General features: G+C 41.8%; 1 long non-coding RNA gene across 1 annotated transcript; it reads left to right on the top strand.

The window, feature by feature from the left end:
- The first annotated feature begins 592 nt into the window (after positions 1 to 592).
- On the top strand, positions 593 to 4,189 carry LOC148147625 (uncharacterized). The gene is made up of 2 exons (XR_015759531.1): positions 593 to 724; positions 3,372 to 4,189. It is a non-coding gene; the product is annotated as an uncharacterized LOC148147625 (long non-coding RNA).
- The last annotated feature ends 18,594 nt before the right edge of the window (positions 4,190 to 22,783 follow it).

Raw genomic sequence — 22,783 nt, 5'->3', positions numbered from 1 at the left:
GGTCAGGTTTCTCTTTAAATGAATGAGTACTTGTCCCACGTCCCTAAAAACGTGTTGATCCCCCAGTTATCAAAATGATACATATATTGTTTCTTTTTCTGAATTACAATTGCACAGCTTTTCGTTTCTTATGCAAGTGAACCAGAATGTGTATGCGTATATCCATGTATCAGACAGCAGCTTTAATTTAATTAGGACAGCAATTCCTCATCTCACTCAGGAGCCGACTCAGGTTTAAACACACACTCGTATGTTTTTTTGCGTTCTGTCAATTTACTTTTAGAACATGGTCAACCAGTACACACACAGACACTGCAAAGGTGCATTTTGTAGTCATTCTCCGCGGCTTAAAATTCGTGATCTGAAGCTTTGAACTGTCCTTAACAAAGTAGATTAAAAGAGCGACTATATGTTAATTTCATTAAGCCTGACACTCCCCGCAGAAGAAGGAGCAGGTTTCCAGATGCTGCTTCTACATTATTTGTCCTGTAGGTGTCGCAGAGTTAGCACAAGCTGGTCTGAACAGCAGCTTCCCACCCCCCACCCCCCTACTCCTCAAAGCTCCCAAACATACAAAGGAAGTCAGATCTTTGAGGCTCCTGATGCTCAAGTTAAGTACAGCGCCAAACTACAACCTGTTACATACAGATTTACAACGTTACACGTCCGAAAGAGTTGATCCGACCGAATGAAATATTTAAGATCCCAACCTCTCGTTTCCGAGGCGAGTTTTTTTTTCGCAGTTTGGGGTCTTAGCATTGTGATTTTTTTTTTGGTCAGCAGTACGTAAAATTAGCGCAAGAAGCGAAGCCCTGTGAATGTTTTTGCTTGGCTTGTCCATGTGACGGCAATTCATGCAGACGGAAACTTTTCTACTTTAAAGAAAAGGTGGAAAAAGTAACATTGCAATCTGACGAAATCACTGCCTGATTGTGAAATCCCCACGGAATCCAATTTCTCCCAAAGCAAGTAAAATCAAATTAGAAACGCAGTAGACATTTTGTTGCGGAAATCGATTATAGAATACAGAAAATAGAAAAGGTTTTGCGGATCTTGAAAGTCAGGCAATAAGGTGACACTTTGTCAGACTGCTTTGAAAAGCAACATGAGGCCAATGTTTAAAATGTCCATGGAGGGCCTAAACCCTGGCTCTCTCAGTGTTGGTCATGTCGTCGGATTGTGGTGTTTAAATGTTGTTCCGGACTATTGACTATAAACCTTGTAAAAAAAACCTCAACCTGTTTAGAATGCCGAGATAGAAAATCTCACAAGTTTGAAGATATCTAATCCCCAATTTGTTTAAATGTGATTTAAGAATTCCCGCACTCAGACATTCTGGAAAATGAACCCGCGGGCTTGAAACATTGATTTTTTTTCAAATATTGTTGAATTTGATGAAAATCTTTGGATGGCGCGCGGTGTATATTCGAACGCTTTCATCTGCGTTTATTATCTTGCAAGTGCTTCATTATGATTCGCCAGCCTCCAGGTTTTTGGAAGTTAAGCTGCAGATAGTCGCTTTCAGACTGGAGACAGAAATATGGCACGTTAGAAGTAAGGCAGCGTTCTCAGTTCTAAACATGAGCACTCTGACAGTAAATGATTACACGGCCGCAACAAAATGCTACAATAAAACGTTAGTTATCTCACAGGCTCAACCTGCAATTTTAATGCACGCATTTCGATTTCTGCTCATACATTGGTCTTTCTGGCTTGAGAGATTTCCAGGGATTTTATTCGGCTCAATTCAAATTCCAGCCAGGTGGGCAAATACCAAGAGGTTACCCTGCATACTGGACACTCGGTACGAATGAGACAGAGGCGGGAAAGCTCATAGAACAGCCCAGTCTATCGCCCTAGATGGGAAACCAAACAACTGTTTGGAGGTGAGAGAGAGAAATTCAAACTCTGACCCTCCTTGGGAATGAGAAAGCGATTGCTCAGAAAACCCCAAGACATTTCAGATCAAAGATTGCACCGTTTAATTCGGAACAGCTTTGTTTTTTATTATTAGAGTGTTAAATCGGATTGCTGGTTGTGTTATTAATCTGATGACTGGGAGATTTCCAACCTCCCACCCCCCTTCCCTTTCAGAATATTGTGTACAATCAACTGGTGGCGGCTGGAAAGAGTCAGTGACCAAATTAGATTTAGATGCGTTACAAAGAAAATCTGGTATTCTCTCTCTCTGTCTCTACCGCTGTTGCGTGCGGCCCAACGCGGTGCAAATGACCTAAAACACACGATACCGACCATCATGTGGGGAAAAAAAACCGCGAAACAGTGCGGCTTCCCTCCGGCTTTCTTCACGAAAAAGGAGTGTGAATGTGTTGGGTCAAAACTGACGCTTCAGTTAAATATTTTAAATATAGGAGCTGAGGTGAATTAAGTCACACCATTCGTATTCCCATTTCTGAGCCGCGGGTTGGAATTGACTAGAAAGAAAACATCCCAATTTTGAATGAAGAAACCTTCTTATTTTTGCAGGGGAAAAAAATAACATTAACGGGTGATATTTTTCTCACCGAGATTCTTATTCAGCGGGATGTCTTATCACAGAGGGTAATCCGCGATATAGGTTTGAATCCAATGAGCAATTTGCTTGTGGTGATACTGTCAGTATTTGGATGCCGGCCTCTGCGCTATATTGGAATAGGGTGGTTTAATCATCTCCAGATCATTCCATACTCGTTTGTCGGATGGGAATAATGTGGAAGGTTTGGGGGAAAAAAAGCACACAGCCTGAGCTTCGATCGCCGTTTATCTGAAGGGAAGTGGGAAGGGTTGGAATTCCTGCATTGGGCCGAGCGGCCCGTTCCCATCTTCCAAACAGTGTATCGCTGCTCCTGGTGGGGCTGCAGGAGGATGGTTAAGACACTTTCTGTCTTTCGGTGTTTGTTGGGCTTTTGACAATCTCCATGTTCATCCATTGGAACCAGCTCCCGCCCGGTCCCTGTAAATGTCAGACTCTGTCCAGGGGAAAGGCCAGCCTATGTAATGAAAACACCAGCTGTTGGCACGCAGAGGATATTTGGAGTTTTTTGTTGCATTAAAATAAATACGTTTTTATAGCGTTAGAGCAAGTTGGCTGCATGCATTTTGAATTATTATGATTTTCTCCATATTCCCCTATTGAACACACCCTGAATATTGCCAATTAAGTTGCTTTTTGAAGTTTAAATTCCCGGTGAATCCGGTTCATTGAACCTACCCTTTTTTAAAAAAAACATTTCCTTTGACTGCGATAGTAAACTAGGTCTCTAATGATTCTCCAATCTCCGCGGTAGTAGACTTTGGAAGGAAGTCAGGATGGGAAACAGCGAGAGACTTGGATTCAGTGACATTGTAATTTTTGTGTGTTTATTTTTCAGTTTGACAGTTCTACGAGTCAGTCTTTGGAGTTCACGCAGTAACTGCTGAGGCTGGTTTGTCGGTTTTGATTCACCTCAGAAGTAGCCAAAAGGTGCAAAAACCAAACAAACCTCACCCTTTAATCTATCCTTAAGACACACAGGGTGTCCTTCACTATGCCCCTCGGATAGATTTTCTTAAGTTCCGTGGCTATGAATGGGCTGGAGTTTTTTTTTGTAGATTGCACATTGACATTGTATGCCGGCCGTGGCTCAGCAAGTAAGAAGGTGTGAAATCCCGGTGATATATGTATTCACCAGCTGGCGGACCCTCTACAAACTGTCTTAAGTACCGCCGACCATGCCGTTCAATGAAAATAAGTAAAAGCGAAAGGTCGCTTTAGGAAGAGCTCTGGAAGTTGGCAGCCCTTCTGTCTTCCTGATCCTGACAGTTGCTGCCTCTACCCAACTGATTGGCTACAAAGAGACGTGCTGTTGCTCGTTCGATCCCTCCTGATGAAATTCGAGAGTGGCACAGTCAAACCCGAGCCATCAGTGCTGAGATCTGGAACTATCCATCTGAATATGAAGCAGCCACATTTTCAACGCGGAGGAGATATAAACCCATACAAAAACATTATTAATGTAATATTAATTACATTATTAATTGTAATTCCAATGCCTTATTAATTATAATTCCATTGTATATTAATGGCAACAGTTTAGGCATTTTTGAAGATGAGATATTATTACTGAAGTCTGAAATTTTGTTGCGTGTTTAGCAAATTTCTTCTACCAAAGACATTTTGAATATATTTTATTAAAAGTACTTTGCGGTATTTGGAGAGTAACAGAAATGTATTATCTCATTAACCACGCAGATGTTTTCACATTTTCGCACTTCGTCTACATGTCAGTTCATATGAACAGATGAATAAGAAACGGCAGCAGTTATCATTTTCTAATTAAGTTTAGTTTTACGATATTCCTGAATATACTTTGATCTAAATCAAAAACGCAGGACAGATGGTTGTTCAGTGATGCAGAAACTCGCTTCACTACTTGTTGACTGTGTTGACATAATTTGCCTTTCAGCTCTCAAAGCTCGATCTTAAGACTTCAGACTCTGGTACTGAAAAGGAAATGTGACTAACTTTATAAGTCTATAACGTTATATTATTTTTTAAAAAGTTCTAATTCTGTGCACAAGGCTGGTTGGTTTGTTTATCATAACGATTGAGTAAGTCTCCACAAATTTTACAGTGGGTCAAAAATTTCGATTGAAATGCATAACATTTACTCCATGATTTGGCAAAAGGATCTGAAAAATTTCTTAGGTGAATTACTGAGCTATAGCACTGTACAAAAAGCCCTCTTTTATTACAGAGGCTTGACAGTTATAATCTCATCCTGTTCTTTGTTAAAATATTCAATTACAGTAAATATTGCTTTGGTGAAGCAAAAATGACTCTGTTAGAATCTGATTTTTGGACATTGAATTTGGCTTTAGCAGCAATCATACCATCTATCATTTTTATACTTTTTCCAATATTTCTCCTTTCACATCATTCCTCTATCTCATCAATGCCAAGATCCTCTCTGAAAAATAAGTATTATTTTTCCCATGGACTTTAACACAGATGCTGTTGATTTCACACCTTGATGTTATGAACAGATCCTGTGTTCCCAACTAACTGTATTGGGGTTAGTTGAACGAGTTATCAGATGGCACCCATGATTGGAAAATAGGGATTCAATGTAATGTCTTACGTTTCCCCGGCCTCCAACACCTCATCTTCACCATGGATATCCAATCCCTCTATACCTTCATCCGCCATGACCAGGGCCTCCAAACCCTCCGTTTTTTCCTCTCCCGACGTCCCCAACATACCCTTCCACCACACGCTCATTCGTTTGGCCGAACTGGTCCTCACCCTTAACAATTTCTCCTTCGAATCCTCACACTTCCTCCAGACCAAAGGGGTCGCCATGGGCACACGTATGGGCCCCAGCTATGCCTGTCTCTTTGTTGGCTACGTAGAACAGTCGATCTTCCGTAATTACACCGGCACCACTCCCCACCTCTTCCTCCGCTACATTGATGACTGCATTGGCGCCACCTTGTGCTCCTGTAAGGAGGTTGAGCAATTCATCAACTTCACCAATACATTCCACCCTGACCTTAAATTTACCTGGATCATCTCTGACACCTCCCTCCCCTTCCCGGACCTCTCCATCTCCATTAATAGTGACTGACTTGCCACTGACATTTTTTACAAACCCACCGACTCCCACAGCTACCTGGATTACACCTCTTCCCACCCTACCTCTTACAAAAATGCCATCCCATATTCCCAATTCCTCTGCCTCCGCCGTATCTGCTCTCAGGAGGACCAGTTCCACCACAGAACACACCAGATGGCCTCCTTCTTTAGAGACCGCAATTTCCCTTCCCACGTGGTTAAAGATGCCCTCCAATGCATCTCATCCACATCCCTCAGACCCCACCCCTCCAACCGTAACAAGGACAGAACGCATCTGGTGCTCACCTTCCACCCTACCAATCTTCGCATAAACCAAATCATCCGTTGACATTTCCGTCACCTCCAAACGGACCCCACAACCAGGGGTATATTTCCCTCCCCACCTCTTTCTGCCTTCTGCCAAGACTGTTCCCTCCGTGACTACCTGGTCAGGTCCACGCCCCCCCCCCCTATAACCCACCCTCCCATCCTGGCACCTTCCCCTGCCACCGCAGGAATTGCAAATCCTGCGCTCACACCTCCTCCCTCACCTCCATCCAAGGCCCTAAAGGAGCCTTCCACATCCATCAAAGGTTTACGTAGAACAGTCGATCTTCCGTAATTACACCGGCACCACTCCCCACCTCTTCCTCCGCTACATTGTATCATTTATTGTATCTGTTGCTCCTGATGCGGTCTCCTCTACATTGGGGAGACTGGACGCCTCCTAGCAGAGCGCTTTAGGGAACATCTCTGGGACACCCGCACCAATCAACCACACCGCCCTGTGGCCCAACATTTCAACTCCCCCTCCCACTCTGCCGAGGACATGGAGGTCCTGGGCCTCCTTCACCGCCGCTCCCTCACCACCAGACGCCTGGAGGAAGAACGCCTTATCTTCCGGCTTGGAACACTTCAACCCTAGGGTATCAATGTGGACTTCAACAGTTTCCTCATTTCCCCTTCCCCCACCTCACCCTAGTTCGAAACTTCCAGCTCAGCACTGTTCCCATGACTTGTCTTACCTGCCTATCTTCTTTTCCACCTATCCACTCCACCCTCCTCCCTGACCTATCACCTTCATCCCCTCCCCCACTCACCTATTGTACTCTATGCTACTTTCTCCGCACCCCCACCCTCCTCTAGCTTATCTCTCCACCCTTCCGGCTCTCTGCCTTTATTCCTGATGAAGGGCTTTTGCCCGAAACATCGATTTTACTGCTCCTTGGATGCTGTCTGTACTGCTGTGCTCTTCCAGCACCACTTATCCAGAATCTGGTTTCCAGCATCTGCAGTCATTGTTTTTACCTATTCAATATAATGTATTGACCCATCTCAGAAATGCTGGTAATATCTATGACAAGTACTAGACAGTGTAAATAATGAAATATATATAGTCCAAACACTACTGAAATGGTCTGCTAAATGTTACTTGAAGGAATCTAACCAAATGTGAGGCCTATCCTAGGGCCACTCTGGGTATTTTATGATTCAATTTCATAGTCATCCCAGAGATGACATGTACAGGAGTGACAAATTCACCTTAACAGGGGGTCATCAGTCCTGTTAGAAATGTGAATTTGTTCCCTCACTGAAATTTTATTTGCTTTGACTGCTGTAAGACAATGCTAACACTTTAAAAATAAACACATGTTCTCACAGTGGTTTTAAATAATAATGCACACTTTAACTTTCTAGTCCATGTTTGGGATATGGTCAGCAGAATTAAATAAATCTTGCATTGGACATCATGAAACACCTTTGTATGCTCTCATTTTTCGGTCAAGATTCCTATCGACATTCTGCTGTGAATAAACCGCAAGAGGCTGAACCATGATTTTGGGATTGGGTACGGAAGTGAAGAGAGAGTTTATGGCTACAAATCTTTCAAATGTTGTGTGTCCATGCTGGTGTTGACTTAATAAGGTTGTTGAAAAAACAGGGAAGGGGAGAAAACGTTCTTCAATTGCTCAGTCCTTCTGACCTAGGAAATTTGCCAATGTGTCTCTCACCCTATGAATCTCAGGCATTTTGTCAGGAACAGTATGTTCCTCCCCTGATAATTTCAAAGTTTGATGTTGTTGGTGATTGGAGAAGGATTTAATGCTCTTTCAATATCCAGACAGCTGATGCGTCTGGTAGCTTTAAGAAGATTTCCGTCGTCTAGTCCATTGGGTGTTTCTGGTGGCTGTGTTCACATAGGTCCTCCAACCTATGCCCCAGAGGTCAAACTACAATCAGTTCATTTACAGGCTAGACCTATTCCTCTAAGAGTATTTACATTGAATGCTAATAGACCATTTGTATAATTGTTTTCATCCAAAAAGCTTGAATTACTGGGTTGCTTGTGTTTGCATACTTAATTTAGCTCGTAAGCCTGAAAGGAATTATTAAGCCAATGAATGGACAATATTTTCCATTTTGAAAGCCTGTTGAATAGAGGATATGGGTCATCATGAATTTTTAGTTTCAACAAAGCATGATCATAAATATAACGTTACCTTCCAGGGCTCCTCTGCCAGACGCAGCCTGGCACATGCACTTGTTATCATTTTTATTTACACTGCGATGGTAAACAGATTTCTTGGCACTGATGACAGCTCACTGATGCCAGAAAGGAAGTCCATGATGATAGATAACTTCTGGTGTTAATAGATTTTTAAGATCCAATGGGAGCTGGGTCCATTTTGCTAAGCAAAGTTGCACCTGATTGTTCTTGATTTCAATGCGTAGTGCAACAACTGGCTCAACAGGAAACCAACTGCTTATTGTAGAAGTCTTCACTGTGTAGTACAAGTGAACAAATAAGGCTTTACATTAAAAGAAATCAATGTAAAATAGAGTGGGGTGACTTAGTACACTGTAGTAATAGCACACTTCACTGTGGATTGCACGGTCATGTGGCACTTGAATTTGACAGTCTTAATTTTGATGAGGTACACTGGTTTTCAGCTGACCCAGACAAGCCTAAGTGGAACTGCAATCTATTACATGCCCTGCCTTATTACTATGCCAATTGCTGCCAGTTACAAAGTAATATGAGTTGTATCTGTGAGATACTTGGCCATCTAATAAGACAGAATTTTGCAAAATATTTGAAGGACTGAGTATACAAAGTCAAGACAGTCCAGACAACAATAGGAACATCAGTAACACATACATTGATTGCCCTAGAATACAGGAGCATTTATTCTGTTACCTGGAGTCCAGATTGCCTCAGTAATATTGTGATGTTTGCAATATATACCAGAATTAGATCAACTAAAAGACCATTGACAGCAGCAGCTCCATCCATTATCAATGACTTGTTCATCAATGATCAGTTTGGGTTCCATGATCACTTAGCTTCAGGTCTCATTACAAACTCAGCCTGAACAGGGACAAAGGTGCTGAATTCCAGATGTCTATTTCTTAGACAAGCCTTTGGGATTGAGATTGATGTGCTTCCAATCTGGTTCAGGTGAGATGACTGAGCTGCAAGACTGTTTGAAATCTCTCTCATTTAGCATGGTACTAATGCCTCACAACATGATAGAGGATATCCTTAATGTGAAGATGGGATTTTACCTGGACAAGTTCTGTGTGATGGTCATTCCACCAATACTGTTATGGCCGGATGAATCTGTGACAGATACATTAGTGAGGATGGAGCCAAGTAAATTATTACTTCTTATTGGTTCCTTCACCACATGCTGCAGACCTTGCCTAGTGGCTGTATCATTTAGTATTCAACCACCTTCATCAGTCATAGTGCTATCGAGCTTCTCTTTGTGACAGACATTGAAGTACTTCATTTAGAGTATCTTCTGTGCTCCTACCATCTCAATACTTCTATCAATTGGTGTTCAACATTGAGGAGTTCTGATTCATCAGTTGAGGTGTGTGTGTGTGTACGCGATGATGGTAGTTGATACTCAACAGCAAGTTTTCTTGTCCATGATTGACCTGATGCATGAGTAACCATGGGATCCAGAGTCAATGCTGAGGACTCCCAGGGCAACCTCTTCCTGACTATATACCATTTTGCTGTCACCACTTGTGAGTTGCTATTGCCTGCGTGTTGGTGTGCTGGTGATGGATGACAGTGGTGGTGTCTAGGACATTGTGTATGAGGTATGATTATGTGAGTATGACTGTACCAAGCTGCTGTGTTACAGCATTTCCAGTTTGGTACAGACTAGCTGGTGTAAAGAATGAAGACTGTGCATGGTAAGACTGGTTTACCAATGTTGTTTCAATACCTTAGTGGATGATGCTTGGTCAGTCTGTCTGGCTTAATTCCTTTCTTTAGACTTCATAGTATGTTTTTGATACAACTGTGTAGTTTTCTAGATAATTTCACACGGCATTTATCAGTCAAACACATTGTTTTGCTCTGGATTACGTGTAGGAGGCAGATATCCTTCCCTAGAGGTCATCAGTGAACCTGATGAGGTTTTACAACAATCAATGGTTTCATGGTCATCATTGGACTAGCTTGTAATTCCAGATTTTATGAATTAAATTCAAATGAGGAGCTGATAGTGTAGTCATTGGATTTATTATCTAGAGACTCATGCTAATGCTATGGAGGCATTAGTTTGAATCCCACCATGATAGATTAGCTGCTATCATCAACTTTCTTGACATGGTTAACAAGTTTGGAATATCAAAAAAAAACAATAACATAGAAGTTATAGGCAGAGAGGAACAGTAAGATGGATGATTGTAGCCAGTCCTCCGCTAACAGCTTAGGCACATAAAGTGTTTATATAAGGTGCCAGAATTAAAGAATTATGGCCCCTTTTAAACTGAGCAGCTAAAAATTCCCCTTTTTTTGTCTTGTTAGCCTTTGCTCTTTGGAATTACCTGTCAGTCATGGGTCCAAGCTGCACGTCAGATGCTGAATTTTGTCTGATGCTCTGTTGCAAAGTTGAATGAGTGCAGCACTATTGGAAGTGGCACCTTTGGGTGAGATAGTAAAATGAGATCCCAGATATTACCCTCGAGGAACTACTCAAACAACAGCTGGGCAACTTTCCTGTTGCTCTTGCTAATATTCATCACTTAGGCACACTAGAGTCATAGATTCATAGAGATGCACAACATGAAAACAGATCTTTCAGTCCAATTCATCCATGCCAACCAGATATCCTAACCCAATCTAATGCCACCTGCCAGCACCCGGTCCATATCCCTCCAAACCCTTTCTATTCATATACCCATCCAGATGCCTTTTAAATGTTGCAGTTGTACCAGCCTCTACCACTTCCTTTGGCAGCCCATTCCACACATATACCACACTCTGCGTGAAAAAGTTGCCCCTCAGGTCTCTTTTATATCTTTCCCCTCTCACCCTAAACCTATGCCCTCTAGTTCTGGGATCCCCCACCCCAGGGAAAAGACCTTGTCTATTTACCCTAACCATGCCCCTCATGATTTTATAAAACTCTATAAGGTCACCCCTCAGTCTCCAAAGCTCCAGGTAAATCAGCCCTAGTCTATTCAACCTCTCCCCATAGCTCAAAACCTCCAATCCTGGCAACTTGCTTGAAAATCGTTTCTGAACCCTTTCAAGTTTCACAACATCCTTCTGAAAGGAAGGAGACCAGAACTGCATGCAATATTCCAAAAGTGGCCTAACCAATATCCTGTACAGCTGCAACATGACCTCTCAACTCCTGTACTCAATATTCTAACCAATAAAGGAAAGCATTCCAAATGCCTTCTTCACTATCCTATCTACCTGTGACTCTACTTTCAAGGTGCTATGAACCTGCACTCCAAGGTCTGTTTGTTCAGCATCACTCCCTAGGACCTTACCATTAAGTGTATAAGTCCTGCTAAGATTTGCTTTCCCAAAATGCAGCACTTCACGTTTATCTAAATTAAACTCCATCTGTCACTTCTCAGTCCACTGGCCTATCTGATCAAGTTCCATTGTAATCCGAGTTAAGCTTCTTAGCTTTGCACTACACTTCCAATTTTCATGTCACCTACAAACTCACTAACTACACCTCTTATGCTCACATCCAAATCATTCATATAAATGATGAAAAGTAGTGGACTCAGAACCGATCCTTGTGGCATTCCATTAGTCACAGGCCTCCAGCCTGAAAAACAACCCTCCACCACCACTCTCTGTCTTCTACCTTTGAACCAGTTCTGTATCCAAATGGCTAGTTCTCCTTGTATTCTATGAGATCTAACCTTGCTCATCAGTCTCCTATGGGGAACCTTGTCGAACACCTACTGCTCTGCCCTCATCAATCCTCTTTGTTATTTCTTCAAAAAACTCAATCAAGTTTGTGAGACATGATTTCCCATGCAAAAAGCCATGTTTACAACCCCTAATCAGTCTTTGCCTTTCCAAATACATGTACATCCTGTCCCTCAGGATTTCCTCGAACAACTTGCCCACCACCGGAGTCAGGCTCACTGGTCTACAGTTCCCTGGCTTGTCCTTACCACCCTTCTTAAATAGTGGCACCACGTTATCCAACCTCCAGTCTCCTGGCACCTCACCTGTGACTATCATGATACAAATATCTCAGCAAGAGGCCCAGCAATCATTTCCCTAGCTTCCAACAGAGTTCTTTGATATACCTGATCAGGACCTGAGGATCTATGCACTTTTATGCGTTTCAAGATATCCAGCACTTCCTCCTCTGTAATGTGGACATTTTTCAAGATGTCACCATCTACTTCCTTACATTCTATATCTTCTCCAAAGTAAACACTGATGCAAAATACCATCATCTCCTGCGGCTCCTCTGGAACTGTTTAATTAATTATTGATTTCACTGTTGTTTGCAGAGTCTTCCTGTTTGTAGTTACAAATCACACAACACCAGGTTATAGTCCATCAGGTTTATTTGGAACCTGTTGGACTATAACCTGGTGTTGTGTGATGCCTAACTTTGTCCACCCTAGTCCAACACCAGCTCCTCCACATCACTCCTGTATGTAAATTGATTGGTGTATTTCCCACTTCAAAAGTACCATGTTTGAAGACATTTGGAAAACCCTGAGCTAATAATAGATGCTGGTTTATTCTTGTAGAAGGAATAAAAAGTCATTTTGTTACTACTGTCTTGATTGTAATTTCTCCAGCTATTTCTCACTGCAAAGTGCAAAAAGAAACAGATACTTTTTCAAACTGTTTGCTTGCATGGGAGCTGTCGCTGGTGCAAGTGTGGTTTAATGCTTGTGAATACCTATTTTCTTTCACGCTGAGCAGCCTCAAAAGCTGTGTACAGGTGAATGGTGGTCACCTTTTTCATCCTGGCTGCTGTTTAAATGAATGTAAACAGATCAGGTTTAACAGCAGCAGAGTTGGAATTTGAATCAACACAGCTACTTCCTGGAAAGTTTGTGTATTATATAAAAGGGCTATTAATTTAGATCCTTACAGCTAGGAAAGGAAGATTTAGCTGCTTTTCTATTGCATTTATTCGGATGCTGGGCCCCATCCTTAAAGTGCAGGTCCATGCAGGCAACACCCCCAATGTAAATAGCTATATCCGCTAAGGCTGATGACTAGGAAGTAACATGTAAGATATATATATGTTTATGAAATGTGGAGGCCCTTAGCATCCTACTTTAAACAATAAAAAAAAGCTCTTTCACTGGATTAGGGATAGGCCTTAAAAGACAAAGGACAATAGTGGAGAATGCTAATAAGCTGGACATAATACTAAACAAGAAATTAAAGACTGAAATTTTCCTGATCACATTAAGTTTCATGCAGGGTTCCTTTCTTTTAACTGTTGCACTTACACCAAACGTGCAATATAAGATATTAATTTTATGACTTTATCAAGTGCATTTTAAATCTAAAATCTGAGATGGCATTTGAATACTTTGCGCACGGTGAAATTTTCATCTCTCCCCAGAAAGCTTCATGTCCCACCTCCAAAGTGTCCATTAGTGGAATTATTGGGGGAAGTTATGAATGGCTGAGCCTTCAGAAAATGTAGTTTTAAAATTCCTCTGTTTAACTCATTTCGTGAAAATGTACAAGTATAGAAAATTCTGGCATCTAATATCATTTGATCTGTAGTGATCATTTCTCTAATAACTAACACTTCAGTAATAAACGTTTAGCAAAAAGTAAGTTGCAAACAAGTATATTGCTTCTTGAAAAGCAAGGATATTGTGTTACAATGGCAGTGGTCAGTAATCATGAGTTCAAATTCTACTGTGGTAATTTGTGAAATTGCATTTGCTAAATCTGATATCTTCTAAGCAGCAGCAGGAAAATGAATAAAAAAGACAATGAGTGTTGTTGGATTGTATAAGAATCCATTATGTTTGCTAATACTTAAGCAGAATCTGCTGCCTAGAACTTACCCTATGCTGTCTGGATTATATATGACTCTGGTGTACATCATGAGTTTGACTCTTAGGCCTGGACAGTAATAGGAGCAGGATATGTGCGCAGAATGAGGAAAATCAGATGGGAACACTCAGCTACCCTTTATGTAACAAAGTGTGTCACTAGTCATTGACAGTTCTTGACCCTAGAAATCCTTGACTTAGCCTCAGTCAGGCAGGGAGAACCCTGGTACAAGCTGTAGGTAGGTCTGATCCACAATGCAAGGGTTTCAGTTTTGGGGTAAAGAGTTGTCTGATCCCCAACTCTAGTGTGGCCTGATCTAAGAACTGGTGATTAATCCTGTGAGGGTTGATCCCTGAAGTTGTGGTGTTTAATATGGGGAGGGGGTCTGATGGGGGTGAGGGGTTTGAGCAGCCAGAGGTTGTAGGGAGACAGGAGGAAATATTCCTCTTCTTCCTGACCCACGAGTAGTGCTGTAAAGGCACTAACCTTGTCCCAGATCTCAATTAAGCCTCTCACTAGAAAACCCTCAAAGCAGCTTAAATTAGAGACTGACAGCAGAATTGAAATCTCTAAATTACCTTCTGGAAGTGGATAGGCTGGCCCTGCCTTCTCTCATTTCCAGTAGTTTTGAATGTGGTTCACATTTTTAAAACTTTAATGTCCATCGTGAACTGAACTCACCTACTCATGGCTGTTAAAATGTAGCCCTTAATGCAATCTGAGATGACTATTTGCAATTGCTCTCAAGAAGAGGACCTGTTGCCTTCTTAATTATATGGTCTTGTATATTTCATCCAGAGAAAATTTTTTTTAGAAAAAAGAGACAAACAAAATTACATTGTAATTCAGGTTAAGTTTCATACTTGGGAGGTAGAAGAAGAAGCTTAAACATTCCAAGATTAATTCATTTGGATAGGTACTTCCTGCATCAAACTTGCATTGAACTGTGACAATCGGGCAGCAAAGCAACAACAGTTAAAGAGCTGCTGCTCACATTTTGAAGGGGAACTGCAAGCCATGTGAACTGCAATATAATTCTACTGTGGCACAAGGCTTGGGATCAGAACAAGAAAGACTAAGGAGTCCCATGTGACTATGCTGTTCCTGCAATTGGAGCAGCAAAGAAACTCAGAAATACTATTATGAGGGGTGGGGCTGGGATGATGCAGAGATGAGTTGGGGGTGGTGGTGGAAGGGGTGAAAGGTTAGATATACCTGTGTTGGAATGGCTGAGAAAGAGAATGCAGTCCTCTGCACCGGCAGGTTGCAAGAAAAGCTGCAAAAACAACAGACCTGGGACTCTGGGTGATTATCAGAATGATTTGTGTACATTAAGTAAGACTGCCTGCATGGTCCAAACAGTGTAATTACAATTAAGTGCAATTGTATTCATATTTTGTGGCGCTCAAGTCATCTTTTACATACAGATCCCACTTTGTTGGAATGCCAACATACATCTAATGTCACACATCAACACCTAAAGCATCTATTCATAACATCAGCCGTTTACTAAAAATAGCGAAGCTACCTTGTAAGTTAATGATCTGGAATCATGAAAGGAATTGAAGTTGAAGAGTATACCATAGAACCTTTTTGCTGTTCTTCATTCTCCCATTACTTACTCACTTAGCAACAGACAAACATAATCTCATAATGTGCCTGTTTTGTCAGAACACATTCCTCACAGTTGTTATAATAATGATTGCTTCTTTGTTGTTTGAGCAGGAAACTCCCAAGGTGAAGTATCATAAACAGGACCCTCACACTAGCCCAAATCACACATCCTGTCAGCAGGTTTATCGAGTATCGTTGAAGGAGTAATTGTATGGAAGCAAAATGCTGACAGTAAGATGGGTTCTTACCCTGCTGTAATTTCATAGAATCCCTACAGTGTAGATAAAGCCATTCAGCCATTTGAGTCTGGGCTAACCCTCTGAAGAACATCCCACCCAATCACTGTAACCCCACATTTACACTAGTTAACCTACCTGGCCTGTACATTCCAGAACCCTATGGGGTAACGTAGCATGGCCAATCCACCTAACCTATACATCTTTGAATTGAATTGGATTGAATTTAATTTATTGTCACGTGGACCGAGGCACAGTGAAAAGCTTTGTCTTGCGAGCAATACAGGCAGATCACAAGGTAAATAGCATAGATAAGTAAATAATAGGTAAACAATGGCAAAAACCAAAATAGAGGTACAGGCGAATGCTAAGATTTTGTGAGTCCATTCAGTATTCTGATAACAATAGGGGAGAAACTGTTTCAAAACCGGCTGGTGCATATGCTCAGGCTTCTGTGCCTTCTCCACGATGGTGGAGGTTGTAGAAAAGCATTGCCAGGATGGGATGGATCTTTGAGAATGCTGGCAGCCTTTCCTTGACAACGGGCCTGGTAGATGGATTCTACAGATGGGAGGCTGACCTTTGTGATTGTCCGTACCGAGTTCACCACTCTCTGTAACCATCTTCGATCTTGAATGGTACAGTTACCATACCAGGTACTGATACATTCAGACAGAATGCTCTCGATAGTACACCGATAAAAGTTGGCAAGGGTATTCGCCGTCATGCCAAATTTCTCAGCTGCCTGAGGAAGAATAGATGTTGTTGGGCCTTTGTAACCATTGCATCCACATGAAGAGTCCAAGAGAGCTTGTTGTTGATGACCACTCCCAGGAGCTTGACACTCTCCACTCGTTCCACCTCTGTGCTGTTAATGTGTACAGGGGCATGAATAACATCTGGCCAAAAGTCAATAATGAGTTCCTTGGTTTTTCCGGCATTGAGTGCTAGGTTGTTCTCAGCGTACCATTTATCCAGGTCTTCCACCTCCCGTCTGTAGTATGTTTCGTCACCATCTGAGATTCGACCGACAATGGTGGTGTCATCAGTGAACCTGTAAATGGCATTAATCTGATATTTGGTGATGCAATCATGGGTATACAGTAAGTATAGTAGGGGGCTGAGTATGCACCCCGCGGGGGGGTGGGGGGCTCCAGTGTTGAGTGTTAGTGAGGATGAAGTATTGTCCCCGATCTTCATTGATTATGGCCTGTGGATCAGGAAACTGAGAATTCAGTTGCAGAGAGTGGGGTTTAGTCCGAGATTACTAAGTTTAGTAATCAGTCTCGAGGGGATAATAGTGTTGAAGGCTGAACTGTAATCAATGAGTAGGATTCTTACATAGCTGTTCTTGGTGTCAAGCTGTTTGAGGGAGGAGTGAAGGGCAAGTGATATGGCATCTGACGTGGATGTTTCCTGATGTGGTATTGGATTGTGGGAGGAAAGAGCACTCAGAGGAAACCCATAGAGACAAAGGGAAATGTGCAAACTCCACAAAGACCCAAGGCTGGAATCAAATCAAGGTCCCTGGCGCTGAGGCAGCACTGTGCCACCCTAATTTCTAAATGCAACAAATGGAAGGTGAATCCCTGAGTGCAGTTTGTCCTCTTCACCCAAATCATCAAATGCCAGCAGGAGAGCAAAATTCTCAGAGATGTGGTTGCTGTAAGTAAATGTTCAGTAGAGGCAGTGGAATGTATGCAAAGTGAGCTTCTTAAAAAAAGTGAAAAAAAATCTAACAGATTCACTAAAATGATAAAATAAGAATGTATTACATAGAATCATAGAATTATACAGTCAAAGGAGACCTTGGGCCCAGTTAATGTCAACTCCAATTAGTCACATACCCCTGCTCCTTCTCCATAGGACTGTAAATATTACCTTTCCTTCTTGATATTCCTTGCTTTGGTTCTCCTTTCATATGGATTCACAACTTTCCCAGTGAACGTGGAGTCGGCTGGGACAGCTGTTTACCAACACGTGCATAAATATTTCCATTTTCATTCACTTTTTGTCCACATTTGTAAGCCCAATGGGAAATGAGTATGAGAGTAGAACTGGAATAGTTGAGGCTGTTAGCATATTGGTTTGTTTTTCAGTCCATTGCTTCCATTCTGCACATAGAGACATGGAGTCATAAAGATGTACATGTGTGTCTTAACGACCCATGCAAGTTGGTAGAAAGTAACAGCACTAATATTGGTCCTGACTGCAACACTCAGACCATGAAAGAATAAGAAAAAGTAACATGTAGAGTGCAAGAGACAGTGCTCCTGCAATGCATCCACTGCAACCTCCAGATTCAGTAGGAGAATTGTCAAAGGGATGCTAGTGTCCTTCTTGGCACCAGGTCCAAAACGCTTCCAAAATGCAATGGACTGCACACTCTGTCTGAATGTCTGAAAAGCACTTCTCTTGCCAAATCCTGTTTCCCAGTCTTCATGTGGCCAATGATCCTGTGAAGCATGAAGAAAATGCTTCAAAGACTCTCTGAAGTTCTTTTTGAAATGGCGCAGCACTGGCATTATTGACTGGGACAGGATTGCTGTCAATTATTAAAAATGGTAACAGCAACATCCATCAAATTACATCAAGCTTTGAGTCACAGCATTGTTAATGAGGCAGCGTGGCAGCACAGAAGGAAAAGAAAGTAAATCCCGCACTCAGGATCTCATTACCTCTTGAGATGTCCTGCTCCATGTTCTCAAATATCTGTGGCTCAAGAGTTAGCTGCTCAGTCACATAATGAACCATGACAGGATCTTACTACCCTGAACATTCTTGAATTGAAGGACAGCTGAAGAAAGCAGTCTCTCGTTTTCATTTCTTAACACTGTTTTGCCCTCTTAGAGGATGGTCTGGAATATTGGGAGCATTCAGAGACTGGTTAATTACCTAATAGGACACATCGTGAATGCTCCTTCAATGGTTATCTTCAAGTCTTCCACTGAGACTTAAACTGAGAGCCTTCTGGCTGAGAGTTTGGAATGTTACCAGCTCAGTCGCAAAAACCTCACAATAACTATCTAGCTGGGAAAAATGTGTAATCCGCAAATGGATTTGATGTTTAGAAATTTCATTTCCAGTGTCATGTCTGATCTAATAATGACTGTTTTTAAGTACAATAATTTTTTTCAGATTCTAAAGATCCTGTCCAATGATATGATGGTAAATTATGGTGAATCTCCAGTTAGCATAAATTACAATGGTTTCACATGCAAGTGAATTAATTTGAACAATCTCAACTACTGTTGTCAGTGTGATTTATAGACTACTTAATCATTACTTAGAACTCAGCTGAATGTTCTTTACAAACTCAATGTTTGGTATTGGCACTGTTTAAATGCAAATTCTTTGGGGGATAGAGTTTACACTCCTAACTCCAATTCCCTTATCCCGGGCAGGGACACACAAATCCAGTTTCTCATGGCTTTATGAAAATGCAGTCCGGATAAAGGAGGTGGCTTGGAGGTATCAGTCTCCTGGAGTCTGAACTGAGTAAAAGCAGCGCCTAATCGGAGCAGTATGAGAATCTTCTTAAACATCATTCAGACTTGTATAACTAGCTCTTTATGTGTTATTCATTTTTGTTTAAGAGATTCGTATATATCATCAGATTTGTATGAAGGGCTCCTCAAGTGTTTCTTTTACAAGGAGTCCTCTATATATAATTCAGATCCATGTTAAAAAAAAAGGTCCTTTTATGTTTCTGTGGGAAAATGCAAAGCAAGTAAGTTCCATATTTAATTCCTTCTCTCACTTGAGTTAACTGACCTCAATTGGACTAAATGTGGGTTTATCACAGATTACATGACATGGCATGTACAGCAACAACAGCAAATTGTGTATTTAATATAAAAAGATGTCTAAAGTACATTACAAGAGTGTTAGAGAGCAAAATTTGACACCAAATCGCATGAGGCCAGATGTCCAAAGGTTTTGTCAAGCATATAGAATTTGTGGAGTATCTTAAAGGACAAAAGAAAGAGAGAAAAGCAGGCGATATAATGAAGAAATTTCTGAGGTTAGTACCTGGGCGGCTGAAGACATAGTTGCCAGTGGTGAAATGATTAAAATTAAGAATGCTTAATAATAGATCAAAACTTTTAGAAAGCAAAGGCCTAGTGGTATTATCACTAGACTATTAGTCCAGAAACTCAGCTAATGTTCAGGTGACCTGGGTTCAACTCCTGCCTTGGCAGATGGTGGAGTGTGAACTTGATAATGATTTTGGAGTTAAAGATCCAAAGATGCCCAGGAAACCATTGTTGATAGCCAAGAAAAACCCATCTAGTTCACTAATTTTCTTTAATGAAGGAAATCTGTTATCCTAACCAGGTCTGGCCTACATGTGACGCCAGATTCACAGGAACGTTGTTGACTCTTAAGTACCCTTTGGCAATTAGACCCCATCTCAGAGCCCATCCTGTGAATGAATTTTAAAAAATTGTGGAGCAAGGGCTCTAAGTTCAGGGTATGTGGTTGTATAGCATTGAAACAGATTACAGAAATAGGTGTGGCTGTGGAGTTATTTGAAGACAGGGATGAGAATTTTGAAATAGAGTTTTACTTGACCAAGAGAGCAGCTCCACAAACACGTGAGAGATGAGTGAGGAGGACTTGGTGCAAGTTAGAACAAGAGAGCTGAGTTTTGTGTGTCTTCAGGTAAGAAGAGGATTAAAGGAGGAAGACTTTTGGTAATACTATGGATAATCCAATTCTTGTGAAGAAATAGATTCAGGACAGATCTGGAAGCTCCCTGAATTGCTGTGCACTGCAAACATCTGCAGGATTGTACTCCAAGACCATCTGCAACCTCATCATCTGGTTTATCCCTCGTTGTACCATTATCATTGAGGCAAAGGATCAACCCTTGTTGAATGATGAGTGCAGATGGGCATCTCAGGAGCAGCACTGGGCATCTCTAAAAATGATGTGTCAGCCTGGTGTAACTCTAACATAGGCAGAAGAGCATGTGATAGATAGAACTAAGCAACTCAATACTCAATGCATCAGATCAAAACTCTGCAATCTTGACAATCCAGTCACAATGGTGATAACCAATTAAACAACCAACAGGAGGAGAAAGCTCCAAAAATACCCTGATGAAGGGCAAGCACATTAATGCAAAAAGCAAGGCTGAAAGATTTACAACTGATTACATGCAGAAGTGTAGACTGGATGGTCCATCACAGCCTCTTCTTGAGGTCCATGCTTCTCAGATCTCAATCTTTGTGCAATTTGAGTTACGTCACGCAATATTAAGAAATGACTGAAGACGGGCGGCACGGTGGCTCAGTGGTTAGCACTGCTGCCTCACAGGGACCTGGATTCGATTCCAGCCTTGGGCAACTATCTGTGTGGAGTTTGCACATTCTCCCCGTGTCTGCGTGGGTTTCCTTCGGGTGCTCCAGTTTCCTCCCACAATCGAAAGTTGTGCAGGTTAGGTGAATTGGTCATGCTAAATTGCCCGTAGAGTTAGGTGCATTAGTTAGGGGGAATGGGTCTGGGTGGGTTACTCTTCGGAGGATCGGTGTGGACTAGTTGGGCCGAAGGACCTGTTTCCACATTGCACGGAATCTAATCTAATCAAAGACGCTGGATATTGCAAAGGATATGGGCCCTGATTACATGATGCCAATGGTACTTGTGTTTCAGAACTAGCCATGCATGCAGCCATGCTATTCCAGCACAGCTGCAATACTGACATCTACCTGGCAATGCGGAAAATTTTCCAGGTATGTTATGATCACAAAAAGCAGACCATGTCCAATCTTGCCTTTATCAACCTATCAGGCTTCTCATCAACATCAGCAAAGTGATGGAAGCTGTCAAGAGCAGTCTTATCAAACAGTATTTAGGAAACAATAACCAGCTCACTGATGTTCAGTTTGGGTTTTGGCAGGACCACTCAACTCCTGACTTCATTATAGCCATGGGCAAAGGAGCTGAACCCCAAAAGCGAGGTATGAGTGACTGTCCTTGACATCAGCAACTTTAAGTATGGCACCCAGGAGCCCTGGCAGAACTGAAGTCAGTGTGAATTGTGGTAAATTGCTCCATTGGAATTATTTGTGGCACAAAAGAAAATGACTTTGCTTGAGATTAATCATTTCAGTCCCAGGACCTCACTACAGGAGTTCTTTAGGAAGTATCCCAGGTCCAACAATCTTCAGCTGCTCCATCAATGAATCATTCAACGTCTCTCTGTGATAAAGTCAGAAGTGGAAATGTTTGCTAATGTTTACATAATATTCTAAACCATTTGCAATTCCTCACATACTGAAGCGGTCTGTGTCCATATTCAACAAGACTCATTTGACTTTTCAGGCTTGAGCCAAAAAGTGGTAAGTAATATTTTTGCCACACAAGTGTCATGCAATGGCCGTTTCCAACAAGAGACAATCTAACTGTCTACACTTGTCATTCAATAACATTACTATCCCTGAATTTCCTATGTTTAATCTTGGAAGTTACCATTAAGCAGAAACTGAACTTGACCAGCTATAAAGAATTGGTTGGCAGTGAGTGGGAGGAAACGTGTCCTTTGCAGAGCGGCAGGCATTGACGAGTGGGCTGCTGCAGGGTTCAGTGCTGGGACCCCAGCTGTTTACAATATACACTAATGATTTGGACAAAGGAATTGAACACAATATCTCCAAATTTGCAGATGACACTGAGCTGGGGGGCAGTATGTGCTGTAAAGAGCTGCAGGGTGACTTGGACAGGCTGGCTGAGTGGGCATATACTTGGCAAATGCAATATAATGTGGATAAATGTGAGATTATCCACTTTGGTGGCAAAAGCAGGAAGGTAGATTATTATCTGAATGGTGGCAAAAGGTGAGGTGCAACAAGACCTTGATTTCATGGTGGCATGCAAATGCAGCAGGTGGTACCAGAAGCTAATGGCATGCTGATCTTCATCGCGAGAGGATTTCAATATAGGAGTAGGGATATCTTGCTGCAGTTATATAGAGTCTTGGTGAGGCCACATCTTAAGTATTATATGCAATCTTCG

Source organism: Chiloscyllium plagiosum, unplaced genomic scaffold (assembly GCF_037043375.1).
Source record: "Chiloscyllium plagiosum isolate Xiang-an unplaced genomic scaffold, Cpla_swu_hap1 HiC_scaffold_15, whole genome shotgun sequence".
NCBI classification, from domain to species: domain Eukaryota; kingdom Metazoa; phylum Chordata; class Chondrichthyes; order Orectolobiformes; family Hemiscylliidae; genus Chiloscyllium; species Chiloscyllium plagiosum.
This window is presented reverse-complemented; position numbering and strand designations above follow the sequence as displayed.